Raw genomic sequence first — 16528 nt, 5'->3', positions numbered from 1 at the left:
TACTGGCAAACCGATTGCAACAGCATATCAAAAAGCTCATCCACCATGATCAAGTAGGATTCATCCCGGGGATACAAGGCTGGTTCAACATACGCAAGTCCATAAACGTAATTACCACGTAAACAGAACCAAAGACAAAAACCACATGATCATCTCAATTGATGCAGAGAAGGCTTTTGACAAAATTCAACAACCCTTTATGCTAAAAACCCTCAATAAACTAGGTATTGATGGAACGTATCTCAAAACAATAAAAGCTATTTATGATAAACCAACAGCCAATATCATAATGAATGAGCAAAAGCTGGAAGCATTCCCTTTGAAATCTGGCACTAGACAAGGATGCTCTCTCTCACCACTCCTATTCAATATAGTACTGGAAGTTCTAGCCAGAGCAATCAGGCAAGAAAAAGAAATAAAGGGTATCCAAATTGGAAAGGAGGAAATCAAATGGCCTCTATTTGCAGATGACATGATTGTATATCTGGAAGACCCCATCATCTCAGCCCAAAGTCTCCTGAAACTGATAAACAACTTCAGCAAAGTCTCAGGATACAAAATCAAAGTGCAAAAATCACAAGCATTCCTATACACCAGTAACAGACTTAAAGAGAGCCAAATCAAGAATGAACTGCCATTCACAATTGCTACAAAGAGAATAAAATACCTAGGAATACAACTAACAAGGAACGTAAAGGACCTCTTCAAGGAGAACTACAAGCCATTGCTCAACGAAATAAGAGAGGATACAAACAGATGGAGAAACATTCCATGTTCATGGTTAGGAAGAATCAACATCGTGAAAATGGCCATACTGCCCAAAGTAACTTACAGATTCAATGCTATTCCCATCAAGCTACCAATGACCTTCTTCACAGAACTGGAAAAAAACACCTTAAACTTCTTATGGAACCAAAAGAGAGCCTGCATAGCCAAGTCAATTCTAAGCAAAAAGAACAAAGCAGGAGGCATCACACTACCGGACTTCAAACTATACTACAAGGCTACAGTAATCAAACAGCATGGTACTGGTACCAAAACAGAGATATAGACCAATGGAACAGAACAGAGGCCTCACAGGAAATACAACATACCCACAACCATCTGATCTTCGACAAACCTGACAAAAACAAGCAATGGGGAAAGGACTCCCTGTTTAATAAATGGTGTTGGGAAAACTGGCTAGCCATGTGCAGAAAGCAGAAACTGGACCCTTTCCTGACACCTTACACCTAAATTAACTCCAGATGGATTAAGACTTAAACATTAGACCTAACACCATAAAAACCCTAGAAGAAAATCTAGGCAAAACCATTCAGGACATAGGTGTAGGCAAGGACTTCATGACCAAAACGTCAAAAGTAAGGGCAACAAAAGCCAAAATAGACAAATGGGACCTAATCAAACTCCACAGCTTCTGCACGGCAAAAGAAACAGTCAGTAGAGTGAAACGGCAACCAACAGAATAGGAAAAAATTTTTGTAGTCTACCCATCTGACAAGGGGCTGATATCCAGAATTTACAAAGAACTAAAGCAGATCTACAAGAAAAAAACAAACAAGCCCATTCAAAAATTGGCGAAGGATATGAACAGATACTTTACAAAAGAAGACATACAGGAGGCCAACAAACATATGAAAAAATGCTCATCATCACTGGTCATCAGAGAAATGCAAATCAAAACCACATTGAGATACCATCTCACACCAGTTAGAATGGTGATCATTAAAAAATCAGGAAACAACAGATGCTGGAGAGGATGTGGAGAAATAGGAACATTTTTACACTGTTGGTGGGAATGTAAATTAATTCAACCATTGTGGAAGACAGTGTGGCGATTCCTCAAGGACCTAAAAATAGAAATCCCATTTGACCCAGCAATCCCATTACTGGGTATATATCCAGAGGATTATAAATCATTCTACTATAAGGACACGTGCACACGAATGTTCATTGCAGCACTGTTTACAATAGCAAAGACCTGGTACCAACCCAAATGCCCAATGATGATAGACTGGATAGGGAAAATGTGGTACATATACACCATGGAATATTATGCAGCCATCAAAAATGATGAGTTCACGTCCTTTGTAGGGACATGGATGAACCTGGAAACCATCATTCTCAGCAAACTGACACAAGAGCAGAAAATCAAACACCGTATATTCTCGCTCATAGGCAGGTGTTGAACAATGAGAACACATGGACACAGGGAGGGGAACACTGCACACTGGAGTCCGTTGGGGGGAAATGGGGGAGGGGCGGGGGGGTGGAGAGGTGGGAAGAGATAGCATGGGGAGAAATGACAGATACAGGTAAGGGGACGGAAGACAGCAAACCACACTGCCATGTGTGTACCTATGCAACAATCTTGCATGTTCTTCACATGTACCCCAAAACCTAAAATGCCATTAAAAAAAAAAAGTATTGTTAGTCTTATCTGCATTAGTTAATGCATTAATTAAACATTTTGTTATAATGGTATTGAACTTTTCGTGTTCACTGACATTGCATACATTTTCATATTCTTGTGACATTTTTAATACTAATTTTCCATTTGTTTTCCATTCCCAAAATATATGTCACTTTTTCGATCTAAGAAAATTTCATCTCATCCTTTATCGTTCTACTATAAGGACACATGCACACGAATGTTCATTGCGGCACTGTTTACAATAGCAAAGACCTGGAATCACCCTAAATGCCCATCAATGATAGACTGGACAGGGAAAATGTGGTACATATACACCATGGAATATTATGCAGCCATCAAAAACGATGAGTTCTTGTCCTTGTAGGGACATGGATGAACCTGGAAACCATCATTCTCAGAAAACTGACACAAGAGCAGAAAATCAAACACTGCATGTTCTCACTCATAGGCGGGTGTTAAACAATGAGAACACATGGACCCAGGGAGGGGAGCACTACACACTGGGATCTGTTGGGGGGAAATGGGGGAGGAACGAGAGCTTGGGGAGGTGGGGAGAGATAGCACGGGGAGAAATGCCAGATGTATGTGAGGGGGAGGAAGGCAGCAAGTCACACTGCCATGTGTGTACCTATGCAACAATCTTGCATGTTCTTCATATGTACCCCAAAACCTAAAATGCAATTAAAAAAAAAAAGATTTGACTGAAGTGTTATCTCTTCAATAACATCTTACAGTATTTAAACAAAGTTAGTTGGTCACTCCTCTCTGGGTCCACAAAATGTTTCTTTCTACTTTAGTAAAGTACCTAAATTTTTACAAGTCCGTCTTCTACACCATTCTTCCACTTCTTCAAATATATAAACCATGTCTTATTTACTAGGCCAAGTCCATATCATGTTCTACAGACCAGGGCTCACAGACTCAATACATATTTGCTTTGTAAATAATAAATGAATGCATGCACACATGTGTATGTCAGTGATTGGAGTTTTTCTTCCAACAAACTTTCCAAAGACTATGAGAACTGATAATGTTGAAAGTGTGAAAATTTGATCAAGAATCAAAAATAATATTTAATAGCACAGATATGGGGGTCTTCTCACCACTAAGGGCGGTCTAAAAGAAAAGGCTGTGATGGTTTTATGGACTGGAGTTGAAGGGAGAGCAAGAAGTAAGGGCTAAGGATGGAAAAACAGTACCGAGTACAGAGTCAAAGTGGGGAAAGTGTCTTCAAGATCTTTCCCTCCTCTCTCCAATAAGAAAGTCTCAGCTGAGGCACCTAAAGAAGACCTCTACCTCAAGTCCTCAGATAAGAAACCTAGGAATGAAGGAACTGGAAATGCAGATACATACATGAAAGAATGTAACTCACACATGCGCACTTCCTGGTGCTTCTGTTTCTCTGGAGAACACAGACTAACGCACCATCTAATCTTTAATAATTTTAACTATATTTAACTGACCGATCTCTTCTTTTATTCAATCAAATCATTTGCTCTTCTCAAGACATTGAAGTATATAACTTTTATTAAACTATAAATCGATTTTAGCTTCCTAATCTTCTAATTTATTTGTATTTAGTAAATTCCCAGAAACATAAATGTTTCCTCTAAGGAAGTATTTATCTCATAGTGTTCCCTACAGGTCCAAAGAGATTTATACGTCTAAGCTATCTAATAAGTAGGTTACAATTCAATCTGTTAACAGCTTATAGGTTAGTTTATTTTCTTTTTCCTTTATTGTACTTTAAGTTCTGGGGTACATGTGCAGATCTTGCAGGATTGTTGCATAGGTACACACATGATAGTGTGGTTTGCTGTCTCAATCCCCCCATTACCTATATCAGGCATTTCTCCCAGTGTTATCCCTCTCCAACCTCCCCATCCCCTGCTGTCCCTCCCCTAGTCCCCCAACCACCAACAGACCCCAGTGTGCGATTCTCCCCTCCCTGTGCCCATGTGTTCTCATTGTTCAACATTTGCCTATGAGTAAGAACATCTGGTGTTTGGTTTTCTGTTCTTGTGTCAGTTTGCAGAGAACGATGGTTTCCAGATTCATTCATGTCCCTACAAAGAACACAAATTGATCGTTTTTTATAGCTGCATAGTATTTCATGGTTTATATGTACCACATTTTCTTTGTCCATTCTGTCATCGATGGGCATTTGGGTTGGTTCCAGATCTTTGCTATTGTAAACAGTGCTGCATGAACATACAGGGGAATGTGTCTTTATAATAGAATTATTTATAATCCTTTGGATATATAGAAAGTAATGGGATTTTCTTGATCAAACTTGCTATTCCATAAGCTTTCACATTCAGTTGTGTAGAACCTAAAACATGGTGGTAATGTATATGTTTTACATGGTGGTCCTGGATAAAGAATGAAAAATGATAAATTAAAAGTGTATGACAATTATACATATATATTTATTTATATTTAAGACAATACCTGGTGTGTAAACAAGAAGGTATCTTCTATAATTATAGATCACTTGACAACTCTTGTTTTCTAAAAAGAATAGATGCTCGCAATTGTCATTTTTGGATTATAGTTGCCCAGATTTTAGTGAAAATAAAACACCCCTATGGATATAAGTACTCTGCATTCTTTACCTTTCCAGGAAGGCTTCTTATGACATATTTTTTACCACTGTACCACAGTTAATGAGACCACTGATTCTTTATGAGTTACATACTTCCATCATAATAAATTCAAGTTCAATAATTATTTATCCAAATATTGGTTGTTGCTGAATCGTATCTTTGAGAAAATGTCTAAGGACCTGGAATATTTTTACTTCATACAAGATGGCAAATAAAATAATGATCCTTATATTTACTATCAAACCTTTACAGCAATCCTTATTAGATTTTTCTTCCATCATAGTGTTTAGAGTATCTTCCAAACTATAAACTGCCAGATATTTGTTGAACATGTAAGAATTCCAATAAAACAAAAATATCATAGCTTCATATTGCATTTTAATGATTTTAAATTAAAATCATTTAAAGAATAATATGTACTTATATTTATTCAATATATGTTAAATATAGTCTCAAAATGAACTCATCTTTCATTGTACTATATATTAATACATTTTTCAAGATATTTTGTTGATTTACTTTCAAAGGCTTTGGTTTCACATAAACTTAAATTTTATTGTATATAGATTTAAATACTTACAATTATTGTATTCATAAATTTTATTAGTAAAGTTGATTGTATAAAATTTATTAAGTAAACTTTATTAATACTTATGACTAAACATGGCCTGCACAAAACAGTAATTTTTTATAGTAAAAATAAAATAAAAAATAGTTTTGACTTTTATCATAATGGAATTCATACAAAATAGATTTTCCTATATATTTATCATTTGACAAGAGGAATAGCCAACTTATAGAATTAGGTAGGTTCTATTTCCCTTGGAATCCAATTGCACCCAAGAGCAGGTGGTTTGTATTTAAGTAGAAAGTAATAGAGCTTGTACATTGGCTAATAAAAATGTCTATTTTTTATAGTTTTGAAGACACAAAATATATTACTTGGTAATATGTATATAATTTGTCATCCAACATATTTTTTTAAAATTATAGCAATTCTGGTTTTCTTTTGATTCACGTACACTTTTCTCTAAGATAAATGCCAGATAAATATATGTATATTTGAAGTAGTTTTTATTTACATCAATTCGTTTTAATCTACAAATTGTCAACAGGAAAGACAAATAAGCTTTACAAGGAGTAAAGCTGATGTAATTTATTAGTGACAAAATTATATTTGAGCATCAGTCTGCTAAATCTATTTACCTTTCTTTTCTTTTTTCTTGATGTTGTGATTTGAAAAGCACAATTTTTTTTTTTTTTTTTTTTTAATGAAAACTGTCTGGATCATGTGCAACTAGACTGAACGAGGTCTTACAGATCAATGACTGTAAGTCTGGCTGGCTGACTTACATTTCATGAAATCATAAGTGAATACTGAAGTATCTTCAGTCTTGTGTAAGTGGAAACCGTGCCTGCACATTGTTAGTGAGGGTAAATGTTTCCAAAACCTCTTTTCTAACAAAAAGAGAAAAGCACAGATTGAAGAGTGAAAAAGGATATTGTATAACAGTCAGAAAATTTCAAAAGTACTAAGGAGGAGAAAGAGAAAGACACCAAGTAGGATTTCATAAAGAGAAAGACACCAAGTAGGATTTCATAAAAATTAATAACACATAATAAGTGAAAACTGTTTTTGAATTTTGCATGTCTTTAATACCTTCAGAATTTCTCTTTCTCATCAGAACTTCTTAGCCATAATGATTGTTTTTAGAACTATTGGTCTGGATTTTCTAATCCTACAAAAATATATTTTTAAATTACATAATAGAGTACAATCAACTAGCACACTTAATGAATTGAGCATTCCTTATTATTTAATTGTATAATCCCTCGTTATTGTTATTCTTTATTATATTGTGAACATATTTCTATTTGTTTATATGTCTGTTAGATTATTTTATAAGTTGCTCAAAAGAAAAATACTATGTCTTAATCACAGTATTTATATTTCTAGTGAAAAACAGTGTAACTGCTTTTTAAATGATTTATCAATATATTTTTACTGATTAAATATTTCTCAGGTAAAATCCAAAATGTCACCAAAGTTTTACTCTATTTGTTTGGCATCACTTTTATCCAAGTAAGCATGTAGGAGTCATTTCAACTGTATAGTAGTTCCATCTTCCAAGTAAATAGCTGTATAATTGTTTTGTTTTTATTTCTCCCTCTATTTGGATATAGTATGGAAAACAGAGAAAAATAAACATAGAAGAAAAAAAAAAGACAAATTTTGTATAATTTGGAGATGGAAGTTTTTTGTTTTACAGAATTCCCTGAAAAGTAAGGGGATATCCATTCTCTTTATTTTACCATGTAACTTGACCACTGTGGGGCAACTAAAGATAATTTCCAAATTCATGTCTCTGTAGAGTTACTCACAGCTTGCTTTCATGCCAATGTGTATGAGCAGGCATACATTTTACTGAAGTGTTTAGCAGGAATGCAGCTACATGACTCAGCTTTCACATTGGTTATGTAATTTGAAGTAACTCATATGTTAGCATATTATAAGTATATTTAAAATGCCTTCAACATTTCAATTTTTGGAAGATAATAAAAATAACTGCTTCAGCTTTTCCTTTTAAAAATAATAGAAAGGATAAATATGATCATGTAATTCTTCCGTGATCATAAAACTAACCTCAAACATATGCCGTATGATTAATTTCTCAGTGTAGGCATTCCAAAACAAGTAATCAAAAACAATGTTAATAGCAATAGTAATAAAAAAGCCCCTGATAAATATGTGTTTGTATGTATACTATTTTTAACTATAACACATAACTAGATTATAAAAATATAAAATTTTGAGGAACATGTTGCCACTTAGGGTTCTGGCAAAAAGAGTATATTCAAATTGGGAAATTTCAGGAGACTTTGATAAATGCATTATGTACAAAGATTTAGAAAATATGGAAAAACCTCAAGACAGTGTAGGATTTCCTTACAGCTATTGTTAGTGGGTAGTCACAATTACCACACTTTCAATTTCCAGTTTCATCACATGGAAAAAACAAAAGTAAGAGATCTACAGACATTGATTTACTAATAGAGCACTATGTACAATGCTTAACGCAGCAAATTAAACATTCAGCAATAAAACATACATTTAAAAGTCACTTATATTTGCACAATAGAATAATACAAATTTTCAAATATTTTCCACAAAAAGACATGGTAAAAATGACTTAAATATTTTTAAAAGAAAAATAAACACAATTTTACAGTTTTATTTAGGTATATTTATTGTATTAAAATTGCATTAATTTGCAGTAGAAAATATTCTGACTCTTAATATACATTATTATACCATTAAGACACCATAATGAATATAGTGTTTTCTCATCCTTTATTGTAATAGGTCTCTCAAATCACTTTGGCCTACCAGAAACACTGTTATTATAGATTTTTTGTCAATTTAGAGACTTTTTAAAAGTTGAATCACATATACTTTTTTCTTTTGAAACTTTATATATTTCACAATAGAAAGGAAAACATAACACATGGAAGCTAACACAGCAGTAATACAACTAAACTAAATATTAGTTAAGATGTAAATATTAAAAAGAACAATGTATTTAACACTTTAAAAAGTCATTAAAATTTTTACAGGTTACTTGTATAAGCAATAGAAAATCAAAATGTAAAGAAAAGTTAGATTTAAAATAAATAAATCTGCAATCATAATATAAAATATTATGCAACTCCTTCATAAATTATATGTGTCCTGGTTTATTCTGAAAACTGAGCATTTGAAAGAATGCCTATTGAACACAGAGCTTCTATTTCTCTTTCTTTGAATATATAGAAAGTACTGTACCTCAAATATAAAGGATTAACAACTTTACAAAAACCAAAGCAATATTTACAAAATGATGACTGTATGCCACAAGTACATTCTCAATACTGTTTAAATAGACATCAATTTATATGAAAAAATCAATAAAAATATTAACGTTATTTAATATTAAAAGCTATGTTCAGAATCTAAAAAACATTCTTATCACTAACATAATAAAAATAAATATTTACAGCTCAGGAAAAATGACAATGGATTTTGGCATCTCAATTTCATTAAGTTCTTACGTAATTTTACTTATTATATTTTCTGCTACCTTTGGGGTTGGTTTCAGCTTTTTTCCCCCATTTCTGTTAGGTGCAGTGTTAGATTATTGATTTAAGATATTTTTAACTATTTGATGAAGGCGTTTAGGGATATAAACATTCCTCTCAACACTGCTTTGGCTACATCTCAAAGATTTTGGTAAGGTGTGTCCACATTTTAATTAATTTCAAGTACTTTTTTTATTCTTATCTCAATTTCAGTGTTCACCCAGGAGTTATTTAGTAGTAAGTTGTTTAACGTTCATGTATTTGTGTAGAATATAGCTTAAATAGATGATCAAAGAAGAAAAAAACAGTTAGGATTTCTATTTGTATACCACAGCAGGAAAATATTAAAACACTTTAAATGTGTCCAATAATGGAATTTTAAGTCAATGAGTTTGTAATCATAGTATTATATAGTATACAGCACTGAGAAAATAATTTTATAAAATAACCACCTTACATTTTAAATGCAAAATAAGCTAGATGTACTGATAATTAATAGTCACTTGCTCATTTAAAAAGTGTGTGCTGAATGAGCCATATCCATTTGTCTATTAAGGGGGTTTTCCTACAGATTTATTCTATAATTGCTAGACAATAATCTAAATTTTTATTAATATTACTATTAAAAAACAAGTCAGGTAAACAAATGAAAGCATAATATTCCATGAACTAAATATATTTGTGTAACATAGAAAAAAAATTACACTATGTTTAATAAAATGTAGTACTGACAATAAAAATATGGTTTGCCATTGAGAGAAGACATAAACCCTAAAAATATTTTTGAGGGAAAATATGTCTTCTCTTTTAGCATATTTGGATTATGAAGAAACAGTTACTAAAATATTGATAAATATGTATATATTTCTCATTACCTATGGGTTATTTATACATATATTATTATATGTGTATTGTATATTATATGTATCATATATAACATATATTTATATATCATATATATATCATAGGTAAATGTTAATATACATAAATAATCTCATACATATATATTATTCATATGCATATGCTATTCGTTTCAGTAAAAATGTGTGTGTAAAGAAGTCATTTGGGTTTCTGTGATTTTCCAAATAAATTGTAGTTCTATAAATAATTAATATAAATAATAAAATAATGATAGGCTTTAAATAATTGAAAACATTTTTTAAAAATCAAACTTGCTTAATACTGCCTTATATAATTTTCTTTTACCTGACCTCATTCCACTTAACAATATTATTTTAAAGTCTGGTGGCTTTTCTCATTACCACTTGCCATTTGTACCCTTGTATCAGAATTTTAGGGTTTGTTTCTTTATTCTCAGAGTTTTGTGCTTCCACTTCATGAAAAAAAAAAAAAAAGAGGATTTTGGTCTTGATTTTTTTATTATGTATTCCTGTTTGAGCACATTATTTACTTACTCTACCTAGGCTCTACCTACACTTTAGGCTCTACCAATTAGTTTCAGCTAACAGATTGAGTTTCATTTTTCCTATCTTGTTATAAATTCTTAAATGAAGACATCTTAGAAGAGAATAATAAGACTTTAAATAACTATTTAACAATGACATAAATACTATGAGTGACTTAATTTTCAAAACTACAAACAAATATTTAATATGCATTACCACATCTATTAATTTTTATTTTAATGATCTTAGAATATATAACTTGTATTTTAATAGAACTCCTATTGGAGATTTCTCCACAAATGATATTATAATCATAAAAATGTATGATTAACTTTGGATTTATCAAACTACTACAACTATTCACCATCCTAAAAAATGTAAAAAATGATTTGAATTATTAGTATCACTAGGTTTTCCTAATTAAATATTATTTGTTCTTTAAAACGTTTACATCCTGACAAACTATAACAGTTTTGCAGTATTTTAAGTAAGGTAAAATGAATGTTTTAAAGTAAAGGCACTATTCGTAATCAAAATATTATGCCAAAAGTTCTAAATCCTAATCAAACAAGGGCATGTTAAGAATAGTTTGAATATCTTCAAGCAGTAGCCCTGTTTCTATTCACTCTTGGAATTCTTTTCTTTACCAAATACAGGCAATTTCTGTTTATTACTGAGTATAAATTTACCCAAATGATGCATTAACTTATTCTCAGTTATTCAAGTTACAAAGCACGATGGTATCCCAATCCTTGCACTAAAGTCTCTACAGATGGAGCCCACGCACGATTTGACACAGTTCTTATTTCCACGTCTGTGGCATTTGCTGGATTACACAGAGTAATATAACAAGCATTAGAAAACAGAACTACAGTTTAACAAGGGTTTTAACTGTGTACGTCTGCTAGTATTTGGATTTTCTTCTGCCTCTGCCGCTTCCGAGACAACAAGAGGAACCATTTCCCCTCCTGTAGGGTCCAGCCCTACTAGGGTCATGAGGTGTCCCTTATTGCTGTGTTGTGGCACTGGATCTGAGAAATAAGCAGACAAGACACAGAAGGATAAAGAAAGCACAGCTGAGCTCAGGGAGCCGACGCCACTTAAGTGGAGACAGGTGAGGCCCCGAGTGTCTAGGCACCTCTATATTTATTAGTTACAAGACAGGGGGAAGGGTAGTAAGTGAGGTCATCTTAAGGACAGTGATAGGGGTCAAGACAATCAAGTGAGCAATAAACAAGGGGCTCAACCCCATTAAGTCACCGAGTCAAGGAGGTGGGCAGTGTGCAGTGAGGAGGGTGCAGTGTGCAACATCTCTTATCTAGGGCAGGCTACTTCTAAGATTTCCTAGAGGAGGATGCTCTGAGTCAGCATAATAGCAACAGCGCTGCAGGGTATGCAGCCACCTGCTGGCAGCTTCCAATAATTTCTATAGGAGGATGCTTTGAGTCAGTACATGTCAACAGAGCTAACAAGGTATACAGCCACCTAGGCATGATTATACCAGAGGGGTTTTAAACCTTCGGATGCTCTCGGGCTTGCCAACCTGAAGCCAGCTTCCACAAGAACTGGACTCAAGGTACTGCAACTCCTTTTCAGGAGGAGTGACTCTTGTTTCAAGCCTGCCATACAGCGGGTATCTCTAAGATACTTAACGCTGCTGCCTGCACCAGCCTGCCATGTAGCACATGCCCTTTCAGGCAGGGGTGCTACCACATGGGCCATAGATTCTTGCCCTGGTGTAACTGTTTTTCCCTTAAATCGTGCTCTGCACCATGTCTTCTCTAGACATTCCTCCTACTACATGTGTATATATATATATATATATATATATATATATATATATATATCTGTTTATTCCTTAATTCATTCTCTATACTGTCTGCTCTAGACATTCCTCTATGAACTAAGATATAATTATATATATATATATATATATATGTATGTATGTGTATGTATATATGTATGTAAATAACTGAGTAGTAAGATATTCTTTAGGCACTAATTGTTCCAACTATAAATTAATACATGATTATATATAAAGGATTATATAAAGGAAATAACTGAGTAGTAACATTATAAACTATGATATTCTTCAGGTACTAATTGTACTGGGGATCTGCTTAGCTCTCCTTCCTCAGTGATCAGATTGGGGGTTACCCACACCTTCCTCCTTCTTATCACCAAGGTACTCAACATGAAGATGATGATGTTAAAAACCTTTTTGATGATCCACTTCCACTTAAAAACAGTAAATATATTTTCTCTTCTTTATGATTATCTTAATAACATTTAGTTTTCTCTAGCTTTATTGTAAGAATACAGTATATAATATGTATAACCTATAAAATACTTGTTAATTGAATATGTTATGAGTAAGGCTTCCAGTCAACTGTAGAATATTACAAATTAAAATTTGGGAGAGTCAAAAATTATATGAAGATTTTTGACTGTGCCAGGAATTTCACTACATGTAATTCTTGCATTGTTCTGAGGTCAACGGTACTTGCAAAATTAAAAGTAATAATAAAGCATTTGGCACACAGAGTCTGGGTGCAGAAGTTAGGTAAATGCTTGAACAAAATTTTTGTTGTTAGGAAAATCCAAGAAGTTACTATTAAAAGGCAAATGTGATTGTATAATTATAGAAGCAAGAAGTGATGAAAAATGAAAATAGTATTTATTAAAATTATCATTTGTACATTGCATTTAATGTTAATTCCACAAGCTTCAGTATCCTAAGGCATACTCCTGCATAATGTTTGACAGAAAAATGAATGCTTTCCAATAATAACAGCATCATAACTTACCAAAACTATGCTAAGTTCATTCTTTTGCAGGAATAAGAGAGGTGCTTAATCAAGGTTATACAATGGGGGCAGCGTAAAAAAGTCCTTGACAGACTAGTTCTTATGCAAAGCATCTTTAAAGACATTGTAAGATGCATAATGCTATCCAAAATAAAGCTGCTGATATTACATTGTAACAAGTGTCTTTAAAAAAATGGCAATTTTCTGAAAGAATAAAACCTAAATTAGAAATATTACATGACACCTTTTGGAAACCCAATGAAAAGAAAAGTATCATAAAAGCAGTCTCTCTCTTACAGGGAAAGAAAGGGAAGAACTTCAGGACAATGTAAATTATCACCTTTATACTACAAGCTCAAAGGCAGATGCTATTTCTATATAGATGAATACCAGCCTGATTTCCTTACTCCCTTCTTTTTCTTTGAGTTGCTATTCTATAGTATCAATGGGATTAGAAAATCTGACAGCTTTCCACAGTCTTCAGCATTTCTAACTCATCTCTAACTTTGCAATGACTTGATGATAGTTAATTGTCCAATTCTTTTGTCCCTGGTCAGGACCACAAAGCTTCTTTTGGATGTAAGTAGTTAATAAATTTTTGCTGAATGGGATATTAATATCTAGGAGTGCTTTAAAAAGAGTGTTGTGTCAGTTGTGTTTGTCCTTGATTCTACTTACTTTTTCTCACTGCATTTTTATTAATAACATTTTATATTATTATGGTATGTTATCATTTGATGGGCACTTTTAAAGTACTTAAGTAACTTTTATGTTTTTTACTATTCTCTCTCTATATATTACAAATATGTAAATGTTATGCAAATGCATGCATGCATATTTATCTAGCATGTGTCTATTGAATACTAATCACATAATGTTATCAGATTAAGGTACTGGACAGTAGACTAAATAATGCCTAATAATAACTACTAGTTTAATAGCTCCTTATAACTTATCTGTAAATCTTTTGCATGTAATGTCTTATTTGCTCATAAATACATATCTATTTGACATTATTAATGAGAAATACTATAACTTTTGTAAATTTCTGTTTCTCACATAAATATCTTTAAGAAAGTGGACACATCATGAAAAATAAAGATTAACAAATTGTAGATGTGATATTAAAATTAGAAAGCTTTTGAAAGTTTATCTACACCATAGACAATAACAAAAAAATCAAGTGAAAATATATATAGTGGAACTCAATTATATGAAGTGCTTTAATAAAATATATTTTTAAGAAACTTATATAATGTTTTCACTTTTGGTTATTACATTATTCAAGGTTCTCCAGAAAAACGTAAGTAATGGGATTTAGAGAGAGAAAGAGAAGGATAAAGAGGGAAAAATGGTGAAAGAGATTTCTCACTTCGGCAGCACATAAACTAAAATTGCAATGATACAGAGAAGATTAGCATGGCCCCTGAGCAAGGATGACAGACAAATTTGTGAAGCATTCCATATCTTAAAAAAAAGAAAATGAAAGAGAAAGAGATGTGTTATAAGAAATAGACTAATTTGATTATGAAGGCTGACAAGTCTCAAGATGTACAGATAAATTAGCAAGCAAGAGATTCCAGAGACCAGAAAGCTGGTGGTGCAATTCCTACCTGAAGGCTGGAAGGCTGAGACTCAGGAAGAGCAGATACTTCAGTTTGAATTTTAAGGCCTGTAAAAATACATAATATTTTAATTCCAAGGTAGTTAGGTAAAATAATTACCTTATTCTGAAAAAGGTCATGATTTTGTTCTGTTTAGGTCTTAACTAATCCGAAGAGGACCACCCACATTAGGAGGGCAATCTGCTTTATTAAGTGATACGGTTTGACTTTGTGTCCCTACCCAAATCTTATGTCAAATTGTAATCCTAAGTGTCAGGGAGAGACCTGGTGGGAGGTGATTAGATCGTTAGAGCAGATTTCTCCCAGATGCTGTAGTTGCGACAGTGAGTGATCTATCACGAGATCTGATGATTTAAAAGTGTGACACCTCCCCTCTTGCTCTCTCTCTCCTGCCACCATGTAAGATATGTGTTGCTTCCCCTTGGCCTTCTGCCACGATTGTAAGTTTCATGAGACCTTCCCAGCCACGTGAAACTATGAGTCAATTAAACGTCTTTTCTTTATAAATTATACAGTCTCGGGTAATGTCTTTACAACAGTGTAAAAACAGACTAATACACTAAGTCTGCTGATCGATATGTCAATACCCTCTAAAACATCCTCACAAAAAACCCAGCATGATTTTTAATCAAATATCTGGGTATTCTGTGGTCCAGTCCAGTCAACACATAAAATTAATCATCACAGTAATTAATGATTACTTTACCTACCATGCTGAGGATAAACAAACTAGAAATAGGTCTCACGAAATCGATTTCAAAATGATATGACTGTCTACATTTAATAATACTGAGGTTTTGAATTGCTGGCATGTTCAATGGAGAAGCAAGTTTACTTCTTTTTCTTTTGTTAAATTTGGTAAACTAGACTAAAACTTTCTCATGTTATTTTTAACTTGGGTTGTATTATTTTCAACAATTATTTATGTACTTAACATGCTTTATGTGGTTTTCTTATGTTGAATAGATCATAATATGTATTACAATTGTAGATGGTATCTGCTAAACAGTGTTGTTGAAAAGTGGTCCTGATCTAGACCCCAAGAGAGGGTTCTTGGACCTTATACAAAAAACTATTTGGGGTGAATCCACAGAATACAGTGAAAGCAAGTTTATTAAGAAAGTAAAAGAATAAAAGAGTGACTAGTCCATAGAGCAGGGCATTCCTGACATTGAGAGGAGGGACACACCTACCTGAGGTATGATCCTTGTTTAATATATAAGGAAATAAAGCCAAAAAATCATGGGATAGATTTGCACTGCTAAAAGTGCTCCTGACAAAGAATCAACTTTTGTGTAACTATTGTCTTCCACATCAATTTATAGTATCATCTTTAAAGCAAAACTTATTCTTAAACTAAGAATTCTTTTATTCTTAGGATATGAGAACATCAGGACATTTCTGGGCCTGTTAAGTGTCTGTTAAGTAAACATTGTTGACCTGTTCCCTTAACCATAAACATCCTGTAACTAAGAATGTCTAAACACCTAGGAATACAACCAGCAGGACTCAGCCTCATTTTACATAGTCCCTA

General features: G+C 33.0%; 1 non-coding gene across 1 annotated transcript; it reads left to right on the top strand.

Moving 5' to 3' along the window:
* Positions 1-14733: 14733 nt before the first annotated feature.
* Positions 14734-14840, top strand: LOC120363734 (U6 spliceosomal RNA). Its single transcript, XR_005579187.2, has one exon. It is a non-coding gene; the product is annotated as a U6 spliceosomal RNA (small nuclear RNA).
* The last annotated feature ends 1688 nt before the right edge of the window (positions 14841-16528 follow it).

Source organism: Saimiri boliviensis, chromosome 3, assembly GCF_048565385.1.
Source record: "Saimiri boliviensis isolate mSaiBol1 chromosome 3, mSaiBol1.pri, whole genome shotgun sequence".
NCBI classification, from domain to species: Eukaryota; Metazoa; Chordata; class Mammalia; order Primates; family Cebidae; genus Saimiri; species Saimiri boliviensis.
This window is presented reverse-complemented; position numbering and strand designations above follow the sequence as displayed.